This window comes from Alosa pseudoharengus, unplaced genomic scaffold, assembly GCF_046254945.1.
Source record: "Alosa pseudoharengus isolate Yale_2024_CS ecotype anadromous, Long Island Sound unplaced genomic scaffold, YU_APseudo_1.1 YU_APseudo_1.1_scf_20, whole genome shotgun sequence".
Taxonomy (NCBI): Eukaryota; Metazoa; Chordata; class Actinopteri; order Clupeiformes; family Clupeidae; genus Alosa; species Alosa pseudoharengus.
Genome location: NW_027468664.1, coordinates 14398854 through 14413410, shown reverse-complemented (window position 1 = coordinate 14413410; position 14557 = coordinate 14398854). Strand labels below are relative to the sequence as shown.

The 14557-nt window shown below is 45.6% G+C and overlaps 1 protein-coding gene and 1 long non-coding RNA gene across 5 annotated transcripts in view; one reads left to right on the top strand and one right to left on the bottom strand.

Annotated features, from left to right (window-relative positions):
- LOC143136127 (uncharacterized) overlaps positions 1-14557 on the bottom strand; it is a 263743-nt gene that overhangs the window by 105730 nt on the left and 143456 nt on the right. The gene's annotated exons all lie outside the window — the stretch shown is intronic.
- etv6 (ETS variant transcription factor 6) overlaps positions 1-14557 on the top strand; it is a 29032-nt gene that overhangs the window by 4607 nt on the left and 9868 nt on the right. The gene's annotated exons all lie outside the window — the stretch shown is intronic.

The window sequence follows — 14557 nt, the reverse complement described above, 5'->3', positions numbered from 1 at the left end:
AAACGAAATTGCTCCTTTCATTCCATAAAAGTCACGTGACTTTACCCTTTGACGTTAACTCAGCGTAGCATGATTTGTTTAGCCTGGTTCGTGGTTAGCTTTGACACTTTCTTTTACCGTCTATCTATGCACTTAACACTGCCAGCTCCTCGTGTGAGAAGTTACAAGTTACTCTAACATAAAGGTAATTACCACGCGATTTACATAGCTTTCTGTCATTACGAAATCATTTTAAGCCATAGGTTTTGGCCCTATTTGTATCCAAAGGCTGGTGAAGCGCTTGGGAAGTTTTTTCCTCGTTTCAGTGATTGGTAGCCTACAGTGTAGGCTACATCATCTGGGTGATGGCGTCGAATATGTGTAGCATGTTCGATATATATTTCCACTCACATAACGTTAGCCAACAACTGCTGAACAACGCCGACACACAGTTTCGTCTTATCCACCACTCTCTCACCTGTAATACTGTAACTGAACTTCTCAAACTGGCAATCTTAAAGAGACCAGCGGGTCCTCTAACTCTTGTGGGTCGCCACCACTCGCTTAAGTTAGTGCTGCTATCTCTGACTGACTGACTCGACCGATGACCTGACAAAAAAATAACATAGGCGTCAATCAATCAGACCTTCAGAGCTAAGGCGAGGCTACAGATTAGCGTTGGGTGTCGCTAATAAACAGTAATTCTGCATTACATGAATTAATCCGCACGCAAGTTTTATGTAGCCTATTTTTATACCGTGTATTCTCCGTGTAAATTCATGCACCGAACCGTGATGCCCGTACCGTTTCGGTTCAATACGAATACATGTACCGTTACACCCCTAATATAGACACAACTAACACACACACACACACACACACACACACACACACACACACACACACACACACACGCTGCATACACTGTATTATTATTTAAGTACACTGGGACTCGCTAGGAGTATACTGGACGCACTCCTTATATTTCCTTACATACACACATAAACACACCTACATACAAAATACTCACATAGTCCTTAGCCTTGCCCTTGAAATCCCCCCCCCCCCTGCCAACACCACCACCATCACCACCACTCTCTGCACATACATACTGTACTAGCATACAAAACCTGTCTTTACACAGTCAAATTTACAAAGGACCTGTCTATCACAGTACAAAACAAACTCTTCCCTGTGTTTGCATTTTCTGAGTTTCTGGCACACCTCTGTGATGACACATGTTCAATTAGTCAAGAGAGACACACACACCCACTTTAAGAAGATGTAAGTGGTATAAGAAGAGAAACTCATGAGAAACTCCCTTTTTCCTTTGTGGAAGTGAAGCTTTGACAGTTGACCCCTCTGACCTCTCTTGATTCAGAGTTGGCTTAATCTTTTCTGAGGAAGTTAGTCTTTAGGTGCATTTTAACAGACTCTTTCCCATCACACACACACACACACACACACACAAACACGCACAGTCGCACACACACGCGCACACACACACACACACACACACACACAAACACGCACACACACACAAACACGCACACGCACGCCAGAGACAAGTGTTTGTCTCCCAGTTCTCCCCATTCTGATGTCTGACAGAGCTCTGGTGCATGTGACGTCAGAAACACTAAAACTGGCTTTCTGTTCAGACCCCCCTGTGAAAGGCCTTCTGCGCTCAACAGAGTTCTAGGAAGTAGTGTGTGAGTGTGTGTATGTGTGTCTGTCTCTGTGTGTTTCTGTGTGTTTCTATGTGTTTTGTGTGTGTGTGTGTGTGTGTGTGTGTGTGTGTGTGTGTGTGTGTGTGTGTGTGTGTGTGTGTGTGTGTGTGTGTGTGTGTGTGTGTGTGTGTGTGTGTGTGTGTGTGTGTGTGTGTGTGTGTGTGTGTGTGTGTGTGTGTGTGTGTGGTGTGACCATGCGTACGTGGGTGGATGTTGGCTCACCAAATGGATGGCAGGTTCTAACTAGCCGAGGCATAAGCCAATAAAATAATGGGTGGGGTTGGCCCTGGGCCAGGCTGCAGCGTTAGATATTTACAGGGAGCACCGGGTTTCTGTTTAGGTTTACCCTGTTCATTGTGTAACCCATCTATTTGATATGCATGTCAGTGCCTGGGGTTTTATCATAGAGAAGCCTGTATATGATTGTTACCTATGTTTGGTGGATTAGGTGTCAGACAGTCTCTGTGGGTGTTTGTGATTGTGTGTGTGTATGTGTGTGTGTGTTTGTGTTTATACTGTACATGCGTGCTAATGTCAGTGTGTGTGCGTGTGCGTGTGCGTGTGCGTGTGCGTGTGCGTGTGCGTGTGCGTGTGTGTGTGTGCGTGCGTGCGTGCGTGCGTGCGTGCGTGCGTGCGTGCGTGCGTGCGTGCGTGCTGGACACCTGTGTCTGTCCGTGTCTCTAATCTCCATGTCTGTGTGTGTGTCTGATTTCACTTTTCATTGCACTACCGCTATTGAGATCACTGTGCCACCACCAGCTTCTATTGTGTCACTGTCTACTCCGGGTGTTGGGGGAAGCGTGCACAGCGATGTTTGTCAGCATGTGGTTGTGAGCTGCGTTCGGCAAACCACGGCAGCCGGCCCAGGCCTAGCGCGAGCAGAGCACAATGGCCCTCATGAAGGAAATACCCTAGTGGCTACACTTCTCCTTTTCTCACAGAGCCAGCGGATGGAGGAAGTGCTCAGTGAGACCTGTGCTTGTTTTACTGTCGTGGTTATCTCCGGGTCAGGGCTGTGTGTGTGTGTGTGTGTGTGTGTGTGTGTGTGTGTGTGTGTCGGGGGGTGGGGGTGTTTGGAAGAGTGTGTGTGTGATTGTGTGAGTGGGATAGAGAGAGAGAGTGTGTGTGTGTGTGTGTGGGTTCCGTTCCACCTGAGCTTCCACCCTCTGGTTGCTTTGCCTCTTATCATGGAGATCATGGAAATGTGATGAAACGCAATGTTGAATTTTGAACCTCGAGTAAAGGTGTGTGTGTCTGTGTGCAATTGTGTGTGTGTGTGTGTGCGTACGAACGTGCGTTTGTGTACGTGAGCTCATGTGTACACACCTGTGTGTGTGTGCGTGTGCGTTTAAGCATGCATACTTGCACATACCTCTGTTTGTATCATGTGTGTTTGACTTTGTGAACGTTTGGTTTGAACTGGACTCTTATTTACCCCCTCTCTCCATATATCCATATGGATATATTTGCATTCATCTGTTCATCTTAGACTGGCTGACTGTACAACAACACTTGAACTATATGATAGTTATTGTATAGATCTGTAGACTACCATCATCAACAGTCAACCTGGAATTATCCACACGTCTCTTGAATTTCATTTCTATTTATTGCACACTGATATTTAACATGGTATTCAATTATTGCAGCATTTGTAATTATTTTGTAAGTATTGCAGTATCACATGCACAAGGACAGATGTGATCATTCAGAGCTGAACAAGTACGTCTGCTCAATGTTTAGTGAAGTAAAACACAACTGGACGAAAAGCATGAACAAATCTCGGCATTAAATAGATACCACGGCTGTTTTTTTCGGTTCATGCGGTGTCAAACAGATTGTGTTGAATGACACACTCCACCTGTCAGCCCCTCAGGCGTGAGGGAGTGAGAAATAAAGGGAGGACTTCCGAGAACATCAGCTGGCCCAGAGCCAACCCCCCCCCCCCCACACACACATACTCACACACCCCTCTCTCTCTTTCTCTCTCTCTCTTTCTTTCTTTCTTTCTTTCTTTCTTTCTCTCTCTCTCTCTCCCCCTCTCTCTCTCTTTCTCTTTCTCTCTCTCCCTCCCTCTCTCTTTCTCTCCACCCGAGCGTCAGTCAGTCAAAGTGGGGTATCACTCACAGGGTTCCAGCATGCGCACAGGCAGTCAGAGACATGAAGGGCTCTCTCTCTGTGTGTGTGTGTGTGTGTGTGTGTGTGTGTGTGTGTGTGTGTGTGTGTGTGAGACTAGAGTGAAGGCACGAGAGATACACAATGATGGATGCATAAGAGTGTCAAATATGGATGGATAGGTGTGTGTGTGACAGAGAGAGAGATGGAAAGATGATGATGGCAAGTAATGGGGGATACGGGAAGAGAATGGTGGGGTGAATGAGTAAGGGAGGTAAAGCAAAGATGGAAAACTGTGCGCGTGTGTGCCTGTGCACATGAGTATGTGCGTGCACATGCTTGCCTGAGAGAGAGAGAGAGAGTGTCTGTGTGTGTGTCTGTGTCATCTTCCTGAGTGTGTGACATCCCTCCACATTCATAATAATAATAATAATTTCTCTGGGGAGAAGGAAAGGAAGGAAGGAAGAAAAAAAGCTAAGAAAGAGAGAGAGAAGGAGAAGAAGAGAGGAAATTGCGGAGTGGGCAGAAATCCGCCTACTTGATTTCCTGGAAAGGAAGTTTGATTAGATGTGAGGTGATGGGGGAAGGAAGGGGGTAGGGTGTGTAGGAGAGGCAGTGTGTGTGTGTGTGTGTGCAGTAGGGGAGGGGGGGGGGGGGGTTGGGGGTGTAGAGTTGCTCCTCACTCTGAAAGAATGCCATTCCGGATTTAACCCTTTCCTCACCACCTATGCTCAACAGGCACAAATGAATCATCACCACAGAATAGTTTTTAATTAGTTATCAGTTGTTGGCAATGGCCTGACTATCACTCTCTGTCTCCTCTCTCTCTCTCACACACACATACACACACACACACACAGTTGTTTTGTCTGCCCAGGTGTTTTCATGTCTACTGATAAAGCCCAACTAAAGAGCAGGAGTGTGAGGCGGGAAGCTGTTGTGTGTGTGTGTGTGAGAAATGGAGAAGTTGCAGAGATTGTAGAAGTTGCACTGGCACAAGGGCTGGGAGACTGAGGACTGAGGGAGTTTCCACTGAGTGTGTGTGTGTGTGTTCTCACTGAGAGGAGCCTGTTAACTGACCATTTCCCTACATGGGAATATAAATATGCGCGTGTCATTTTGCCAGTGGAGGTTAACGGCAGGTGTTTTATATATGTGTGTGTGTTTATAGGATGAGCTTAGGCAGGGCTCCAGAGTGCGACCAATTTGGTCGCATATGCAAATCACAGATAGTGAAGGGCGGGACCTCCCCTCTGATTGACCGTGGCCCAGTGCCTGTGAGTAAATTAGAGAGAGAGAGAGAGAGAGAGAGAGAGAGAGAGAGAGAGGTCAGAGACCCGTCATATATGCATGCATTACAGTGTGGTCACATAGGCCGAGATAAATGTCCCCTCTCCCCACTGCCTTTCAGCGGCTGGCAGCAGCAAACCGATCAGACGAGCCCGAGATGATGATCAAGTTTATCGTTGCCTACGATAGGCCTAGTGAAACTTCCCTTCACCAAGTTCAGTCCGAAATAATTATTCACCAGAAAAATAGTTTCAATCAATCAATTTAATCAATCAATTTAATCCGGTATTTGGCGCAAACCGAATATCGCTGCTACATTTAAAGCCCGAATATTCCCTGCATGTATACAGTGGTCATTGTGTACGGTGAATTGAATGGACACATTTAGATCGAGCATGGCAAGTCATTGCAGTAGCCTATAATAATAGGCCTACCATTTCGTTACTGCATTAACCATGTTATTATTGAAAATGTAAAAATACTAAAATTAAAAAGTAAATTGCATTGTGGGGCTGTCAAATGATTATTGCAATCATCATTGCAAAATCACATAAAAATCCCCCAGGCTACTTGGAACATCTCTTTAAATTGTGCTCAAATACATTTCTATGGAAGATGCTAGCATGGCGAGCTGGTTTAGCCAAGGCCTAAAGATCATGAAGGATAGTATGTAAAACATTGAGCCATGAGATGTGCAGTTTGAAGCCCTTAAAAGATGTGCACTGTTAATTTACTCACTGTTATTTTTATTTAATACATCTTGAGATGTTTTAAGTTTAAATTTCAGCTCAGTGAAGCACTTAAAGCACCAACACTTCATTAAGTTACTTTTCTTGTAGAATTGTAAATCCTAAGTCATAGGACAACCTATATAGGACAGTAATTAAGGGGAAAAAAGTGAACCTGCTGCGGTGTTAAATGCGATGTGGTTGAAAATTTGGGTGCACCTAACTTTTGTGCTGGTGCACCTAAGAAAAAAAGTTAGGCGCACCAGTGCAACCAGTGCAAAAAGTTCTGGTCTGGAGCCCTGCAGCTTAGGGGAAGTGACCGTATACCTTGTGCATGTCGTGGGTCTGCACTATGTCAACAAAACACACATCTTTCTGTCTGCTTGAAGACTGTAGCACCCCCCCCCCCCACTCCATACGTGTGTGTGTGTGTGTGTGTGTCTGCATGTTTGAAGGGATTAGTTGTGTGTGCGCATGTATTTTTGTGTCTCTGTGTGTAAGATGGGGTTTTGTGTGTCTCTCTGTGTGTATGTATGTCTGCATGTCTGAGAAGATAGGGTTTTGTATGTGTGTGTCGGTCGCTGTCTTTGTATGTAGATGTGTGTCTACATGTCTAAGGACAGGTGTGTGTGTGTGTGTGTGTGTGTGTGTGTGTGTGTGTGTGTGTGTGTGTGTGTGTGTGTGTGTGTGTGTGTGTGTGTGTGTGTGTGTCTCACTGTGTGCCTGTCTCTCTGTGTGTGTGTGTGTCACTTTGTGCCTGTCTCTCTGTGTGTTGTGTGTGTGTCTGCATGTCTAAGGGGACGTGTGTGTGTGTGTGTGTGTGTGTGTGTGTGTGTGTGTGTGTGTGTGTGTGTGTGTGTGTGTGTGTGTGTGTGTGTGTGTGTGTGTGTGTGTGTGTGTGTGTGTGTGTGTGTGTGTGTGTGTGTGTGTGTGTGTGTGTGTGTGTGTGTGTGTGTGTGTGTGTCTGTCTCTCTGTGTGTATGTGTGTTGTGTGTGTCTGCATGTCTAAGGGGACGGGTATGTGTTTGTGTGTGTGTGTGTCTATGTTCTCTTTTCAGAGGGGAAATTTCCTGTCCCTGGAAGCCGTTCTCATCCTCAGGAATTTCCTGAGTGGGCAGACGGCTCTTCCTGAACAAATACTCCTTTTTTTTCTTCCCCTTTTCGCCCTGAAAGGGAAACTGTTCTTGCATGCCAACGGCCAAAAACCCAGTCCAGCCTCCCTCTTCCTGCTCAAAACCCTCTCCACATGTCACTGACTGATGGGGGAAATTAGACCCTGTGTGTGTGTGTGTGTGTGTGTGTGTGTGTGTGTGTGTGTGTGTGTGTGTGTGTGTATGTATGTGTGTGTGTGTGTGTTTGTTTGTGTGTTTGTTTGTGTGTGTGTGAGAGAGAGAGAGGCCCTGTGCTTTTCCCCGCACACAGACACAGACAGACAGACACAGACAGAAATGGGGAGACAATGAGCTATAACAACAGAACCCTTCCCATAAAAGGTACCTTCACAGACACACACACTCTCAGAGAGAGACAGACAGACAGTAAGTTACACAAACGTAGAGATAGATAGACTTGAGTTGTTGAGATTTTTCCTCTTCCCTTTGAATAAGCTCAACACTCTTCAAGCACTAGAGATGAAAACATATACTTTGTCAAGGACTTGGCTTGACTGTGGCGCAAAACAGAAATGTAAAGAATGCCTTAGTCACGGAGAGAACACCAGGAACTTGCTGGTTTCATTGGGAACAGAGCTGTCCAATTCCACAATTTCTCATCACCCTTTGATTTGGCAACTTGCTCCAGATCAGCTTTGTGTATTCATCTTTCTTTTGGATAGAATCCAAATGTAGCGAAGTTTATGCATATGAGAGAGAGAGAGAGAGAGAGAAAAAAAGAGAGAGAGAGAGAGAGAGAAATATGCATGTGTCATTTTGCCAGTGGAGGTTAACGGCAGGTGTTTTATATGTGTGTGTGTGTTTATAGGATGAGCTTAGGGGAAGTGACCGTATTCCATGTGCATGTCGTGGGTCTGCACTATGTCAACATAAAACTAGGGATGCACGATATATCGGCGGCCGATATATTATTAGCCGATAAGTGAAAAAATGAAAATATTATTATCGGTACGATAACAGAATTCTGGCCGATAATTTGCGCAGATATTTTTTAAAGTCCTAATTTAGGCCTACGTAAGGTCCGTCCTGCTACACTGAGCTACTTGAGCTTGGTTGGCTATACTTTTTCCTCAATATAATGTTAGCGGTGTGAATGTATTTCACCACTCAAAATCTGTGGATATGCGTTCATTTGGGAATCTGTGCATCTCAAAATCCTCTTGTGAATGATCCGCCATTTAACCTTAACAGAGCGGAGCTCAGCCCTATCTAGAGCCGTCTTGTGCTGGTGTGTTTACACTTTACCGCGCTGGTCGGGGAAACAAATAAACAAACTCGTTAGTGGGACGAGTACATAAGTAGGCCTAGTTCTAAGTTGTGTTTTAGTATTATTTGCATTACTTTAGCTTGGGTTTTGTATTATTACCTAGAAATATGCTAACCATTCGTGCTTCAGTTCCAGACAGGTCATCATAATAAGTTATTAAAACCTTCGGGGCTAACGCCTTTCCTTTCTGCTGCAGCAGGTTGTGCGCAACAGAGTAGACATAAGATACAGTCTGAGGAGTTGCAGCTTTATTCTAGCCTGACGAGCCAGACCCACATTAAAATGTAGGGTCTGGGCACTCACCGTTCGCAGTGCTCAGTCCGAGGGGCGGGATAATCAGTTGTCTTTCAAATTCCTTCTGCACGCAATAGGACAGCGGCAGCGCTATGAGTCCCATGCGTTTCCCACCAGCGTAGCTAGTTGGCTAGTTCAAACGTTAACTCGTGTCACACACATCAGCAACAGCAACATCCATCTTATTTGTTTTCAAGTAGCAGGGAATTCAAGCCAAACCATTGCAACTCTGCCATCAATCATTATGTTAAGCCCACCTAACGACTCTCTACACGATTTCATTGGCCTGATTTAGTTTCGATTTCTGGAGCTCACAAGTTAACGGAGAGTTGCTAGACTAGCCCTGGCAGCAAATGTAATTTGCTGCCGCTAGGGGCGCGTCTAGATTTCTAGGCTAGCTTTATTCAGTTACCCGCAGTTGAAACTAAACCTAAGTTTCCCTCACAAACTCTGATTTGGTCGCTATACTGTAGCTTATTCCAAGCTGAGCCGTTTATGAGCGTTTAGTCCTAAATGAAAACGATTCAAACTCTCTAGCCACTCACTCGCAATTCTCGACAAAGAAAAGGTGAAGGAAAAGAGAGAAGACTGGAGACGAGGGATAACACGGGTGTGTGTGTGTTTGTGTGTGTGTGTGTGTGTGTGTGTGTGTGTGTGTGTGTGTGTGAAAGAGGGAGTGATCGAAGGGAGAAAGTGAAAGAGATAGAGTAACAAAGAGAGAGAAACAACAAGAGACAGAGGTACGAGGAAGTGTCCTTAGAGGTACCTGTATTTACATTTCTTGTTGTTGTGTTTTAGTATTATTTGCATTACTTTAGCTTGGGTTTTGTATTATTACCTAGAAATATGCTAACCATTCGTGCTTCAGTTCCAGACAGGTCATCATAATAAGTTATTAAAACCTTCGGGGCTAACGCCTTTCCTTTCTGCTGCAGCAGGTTGTGCGCAACAGAGTAGACATAAGATACAGTCTGAGGAGTTGCAGCTTTATTCTAGCCTGACGAGCCAGACCCACATTAAAATGTAGGGTCTGGGCACTCACCGTTCGCAGTGCTCAGTCCGAGGGGCGGGATAATCAGTTGTCTTTCAAATTCCTTCTGCACGCAATAGGACAGCGGCAGCGCTATGAGTCCCATGCGTTTCCCACCAGCGTAGCTAGTTGGCTAGTTCAAACGTTAACTCGTGTCACACACATTAGCAACAGCAACATCCATCTTATTTGTTTTCAAGTAGCAGGGAATTCAAGCCAAACCATTGCAACTCTGCCATCAATCATTATGTTAAGCCCACCTAACGACTCTATACACGATTTCATTGGCCTGATTTAGTTTAGATTTCTGGAGCTCACAAGTTAACGGAGAGTTGCTAGACTAGCCCTGGCAGCAAATGTAATTTGCTGCCGCTAGGGGCGCGTCTAGATTTCTAGGCTAGCTTTATTCAGTTACCCGCAGTTGAAACTAAACCTAAGTTTCCCTCACAAACTCTGATTTGGTCGCTATACTGTAGCTTATTCCAAGCTGAGCCGTTTATGAGCGTTTAGTCCTAAATGAAAACGATTCAAACTCTCTAGCCACTCACTCGCAATTCTCGACAAAGAAAAGGTGAAGGAAAAGAGAGAAGACTGGAGACGAGGGATAACACGGGTGTGTGTGTGTTTGTGTGTGTGTGTGTGTGTGTGTGTGTGTGTGTGTGTGTGTGTGTGTGTGTGAAAGAGGGAGTGATAGAAGGGAGAAAGTGAAAGAGATAGAGTAACAAAGAGAGAGAAACAACAAGAGACAGAGGTACGAGGAAGTGTCCTTAGAGGTACCTGTATTTACATTTCTAGTGAAAGGAGAATGAAAACAAAGTTATACCAAAAAAGGGAAGATATCAAGCAGAAATGAATGAACAAACACACACACGTACAGAGAGAGAGAGAGACAAAGAAAAAGAAAAATGAACAAAATCAAGAAAGAAATATCAAGGCAGGTCTAGAAAAAGACTGCGGTGATAAGTGTTATATCCTCTACTCTGAGTCATGGCCTGCTCATCAGACCCCCCTGTGCTCATAAAGCCTCTACTCTTCTGTGGCCAAGCCATGAGGCCAGAACTTCTCTCTCCCTCTCCCTCTCCCTCTCTCTCTCCCTCTCTCTCTCTCTCTCTCTCTCTCTCTCTCTCCCTCTCTCCCTCTCCCTCCCTCTCTCTCCCTCCAGTGGGAACATGAGTGAAAAAACACAGTCATAACCAGAGTGAGTCTAAAACCACAGAGAACTGGTGCTGGGAAAGTGTAGTCAGTTAGACTATAGACTTGTCAATTCTAAACACCTTTGCATCTCAGCCCACAAAGATACAGCTGAATTGTCACAATTGTCATCCGCTTCCGGCGCCGAAAAGAGTGGCAGCATGTCGAGGTAGCTCCGTCCTCTTGGGGATCAATAAAGTATCTATCTATCTATCTATCGTGTGTGTGTGTGTGTGTGTGCGCGCATGTGCGTGCCCGCATGCATGTGGATGCAACGCAACAAAGATGGAAGCATGTTCTGTTTGTGGATATATGATTGAAATCCCACCATCTCTGATGAGGCACTGGATCATCTCCTGTTTCACTGCTGTCAAATTGATCTCCCCCTGTTTCTCTCTCTGTCTATCTCACACACACACACACACACACACACACACACACACACACACACACACACACACACACACACACACACACACACACACACACACACACACACACACACATTGATAAATATTGCCTGACTGTCCCTTCATCTTTCTATCTGTCTGTCTAGCAGTCTGTCACACAAATGTGCTGTCATTAAATCCATGAGAAAAAAACAGGAAGTTGGCGGATGAATTAAGGCGAGGAGGAAGTGTATTGGCGAGTGGGGGTGGGGATGGAGTTAGGCTAGGACGCTAGGACGGGGGCAGGCAACAATGAAATGAGATAGCGGTGATCTCATCCCCTCTTCCCCAGCCGTTTATTCCAAGTGCCCAGTTGTTTCTATGGCAACTATGCCCCCCCCCCCCTTCCAACAGGAGTGTGGAAGCTTCTGTGTATTGGCAACACAAGAATATGTCATCAAAGAGGATTGGGTGTCATTGCTTTTTGTGTGTTATAGGAAGGACGAAGCAGGTGTTCACAGCCAGACAAGAGCCGAGGCGGAGCAATATCAAGACAATTAAGTACCTTTTTCAGCATGGCCATGCCTGCCACTTATTGTCTGAAGTGTTCAGACAACATCCCCCGTTGCATATATTTGTATCTCATGTCTTTATTACAGTCAGTCAAACCACCTTTGCCTCAGGTATGAGGTACAGTAGTTGTGGTGGTGCGCCCTAGCATAGCAGACTGAACATTTGTCTACATGTTGAATTTTAAATTCAATCATATATTTATAATCAAAACTTATTTTACTATCAGAAATATTTAGACAACTCTACATTCATACAGTCAAGGCAGACTAAGACTCTGTGGCCATGTGTTTGTCCTTTCAACTTCACCCTAAAGTGGTTTGCGACGCTCTGGGCTGTCATGCTCAGTGAGAAGGAAACACACGACAGCTTCATCAGGCAGCTTGCTTCAGTGGCTGGCTGGAGATGGACAGAAGGCAAAGTAGCTTTGCAATGAGTAAGACTCCCTCAAGAGGCATTGTACAGATCCTAAATGGACTTGCTACCGATGCTTGCTCCCATGAGTTTTAGTCTCCTTGCTAGTATGTCCACCACGGTCAGTCCAAGGTGCTGCAAGCTCGCGGGTCCGAGCCCAGGCTGGCGTGTGGCAGAACTGTGCAGACAATACAGTGCAGGTTACAACAGCACATCACTGAAGTAGATGTTGTGCTGCCCTTGATGGTCATTTCATGTGACTGTTTGACTCTTCGACACTGCTTGCAGATGTAGACTATGGCATAGTAGTTGTGCTTTAATCATATGTTGTGATTATTAGTCATTTTAATCATCTAGTGATTTATTTTTTCATTATTCAAATCACTATCTTCTCCTCTCTCTATTTAATGGAAGTTATTAATAATTTAATAATAGTAAATCATTATTTAATTAATATCTGGTTTAATTCATTTTAAATCTTTCCTTATATTACAGTTAGTACATTATAGAATAGCATCCTTTCTTGTTCCTATTTTTTGTCTTGTGACTTCTCTGTTTCTTAGTCAGGACTTCCTCTCATGGTCTTGCCTCCTGTGCCTGTCCCCCCCCCTCCTTCCTTCCCTCAACCCCCATTTCCTCTTCTCCTCTCTCTGTCTTCTCTCTTTCACTCCTTCTCTCGCCCCTCATCAGTCTTTTTCTCTCCCTTATACACACACTGTCTCTTTTCCCTCTCCCACTCTCTGGCTGACTTTCTCTGTCACACCCTCTCTCCCTCTCCCTCTCTCTCTGTCTCTCTCTCTCTCTCTTTCTCTCTCCCTCCAACTCAACTGTCTTATCGTTCCCTCTCGCCATTTATCACCCTCCTCTCACTTTCTTTCTTTCCCTCCTTTTCCTCCTTTCCTTCCTCCCCCTCTCCCTCCCACAGTCTCCCTCCTTCCCTCTCTCTCCTTCTGTTTTTATCCCTCTTCCCTCTCCACCTCTTCCTCTCTCTTCATCTCTTCCTCCCTTACTGCTCCCCTGTCTCCCTCTCTCATGTGGTTTCTCCCACTCTTTTCCTCTCTCCCCTCTCTCTTCCCCTCTCTCCATCTCCTCACTCCTCTCCCTCTCTGGTTCTTTCTCTCTCTCACCCCCACTCAGACTCTCTCTTTCCTCCTCTCTCTCTCTCTCTCTCTCTCTCTCTCTCTCTCTCTCTCTCTCTCTCTCTCTCCCTCTGTCTCTCTATTACTCAGACTCTCTTTCCTCCTCCCCTCTCTCTCTCTCTCTCTCTCTCTCTCTCTCTCTCTCTCTCTACCACCCCTCCCTCTCTCCCTCTTTCTCTCTCTCTTCTCTCTGTCTCTCTCTCCCCCCACACCCTCTCTCTCTCTGCTGAGTGTTGATAAAAGCACCCGCTGCATCGCGCCCTAACCTTCCCGCAGGAAGTTTCCTGTGCTGAAACTGAGCCCAGGAAGAAGGAGGAGGAGGGGTGCGGGGGGCAACTTCCTGCCAAAGTGTGTTGTGGGAAGTTTTGTTTGGGCTCTCTTCCTCCTCTCTCCTCCTCTCCGCTCTGCTCTGCTGGGCAGCTGTCTCTCCGCGGCTGCGAGCGCAGATGGCCAGCACTGCTGACCGGATTAGGCGGCCGGATCTGGCGTGGTCGGCTAACGAGTTAGCCCACCGACCTTTGGCCCTCACTGTGGGCCTAGTCATAAATGATCCACGGCAGCGGCAGCTTAGCAATGGGTGAATATGTGTGTACACACTTATACGTGCAAGCATACTCCCTCAACCCACAAATGCATAACCAGAACTGTTTCACTCGCATATGGTTAAATGGTGTGTGTGTGTGTTCGTATGTGTGTGTGTGTGTGTGTGTATTTCGGCTGTATTTGCTGACACATCTGGAAGGAAGACGGGGGGGTGTGTGTGTAATGAGACTATGAGCAGTCATCCAAGACTCCTCTGCAAGTGTCACTGAGAAAAACACTGTAGGGAAGGAAGTGCAGCTGCATTGGGTCTGCTTGGGTCAAAACGGAAATTTAAGTGATCAATATTTTTTCAATTTCAGTTTCTATTAAGTAAATTCTTTGTTATTATTCTCACTTTGAGATATACAAAGACATACTCTACAGTAAACCATTAATAGGACAATAGATTATATTTAGGAATTATTTGTGTCTTGCCTCTCATTAACAAAACACCCTCCATTAGCTGTAAAAAGTCCAACACAACATCGGCCCAGTAAATTCAACGTATGATTTATAGAGGCCAGAGTGAGAGTGAGGGTGAGACTTTAACCTGTTTGGTAGGTTAATCAACAGCCTGTGGATCCCACAGCATGGCTGGTGTGTGTGTGTGCGCGTGTGTGTGTGTGTGTGCGTGTGTGTGTGTGGGTTTTTTGTGTGTGTGTGTGTGTGT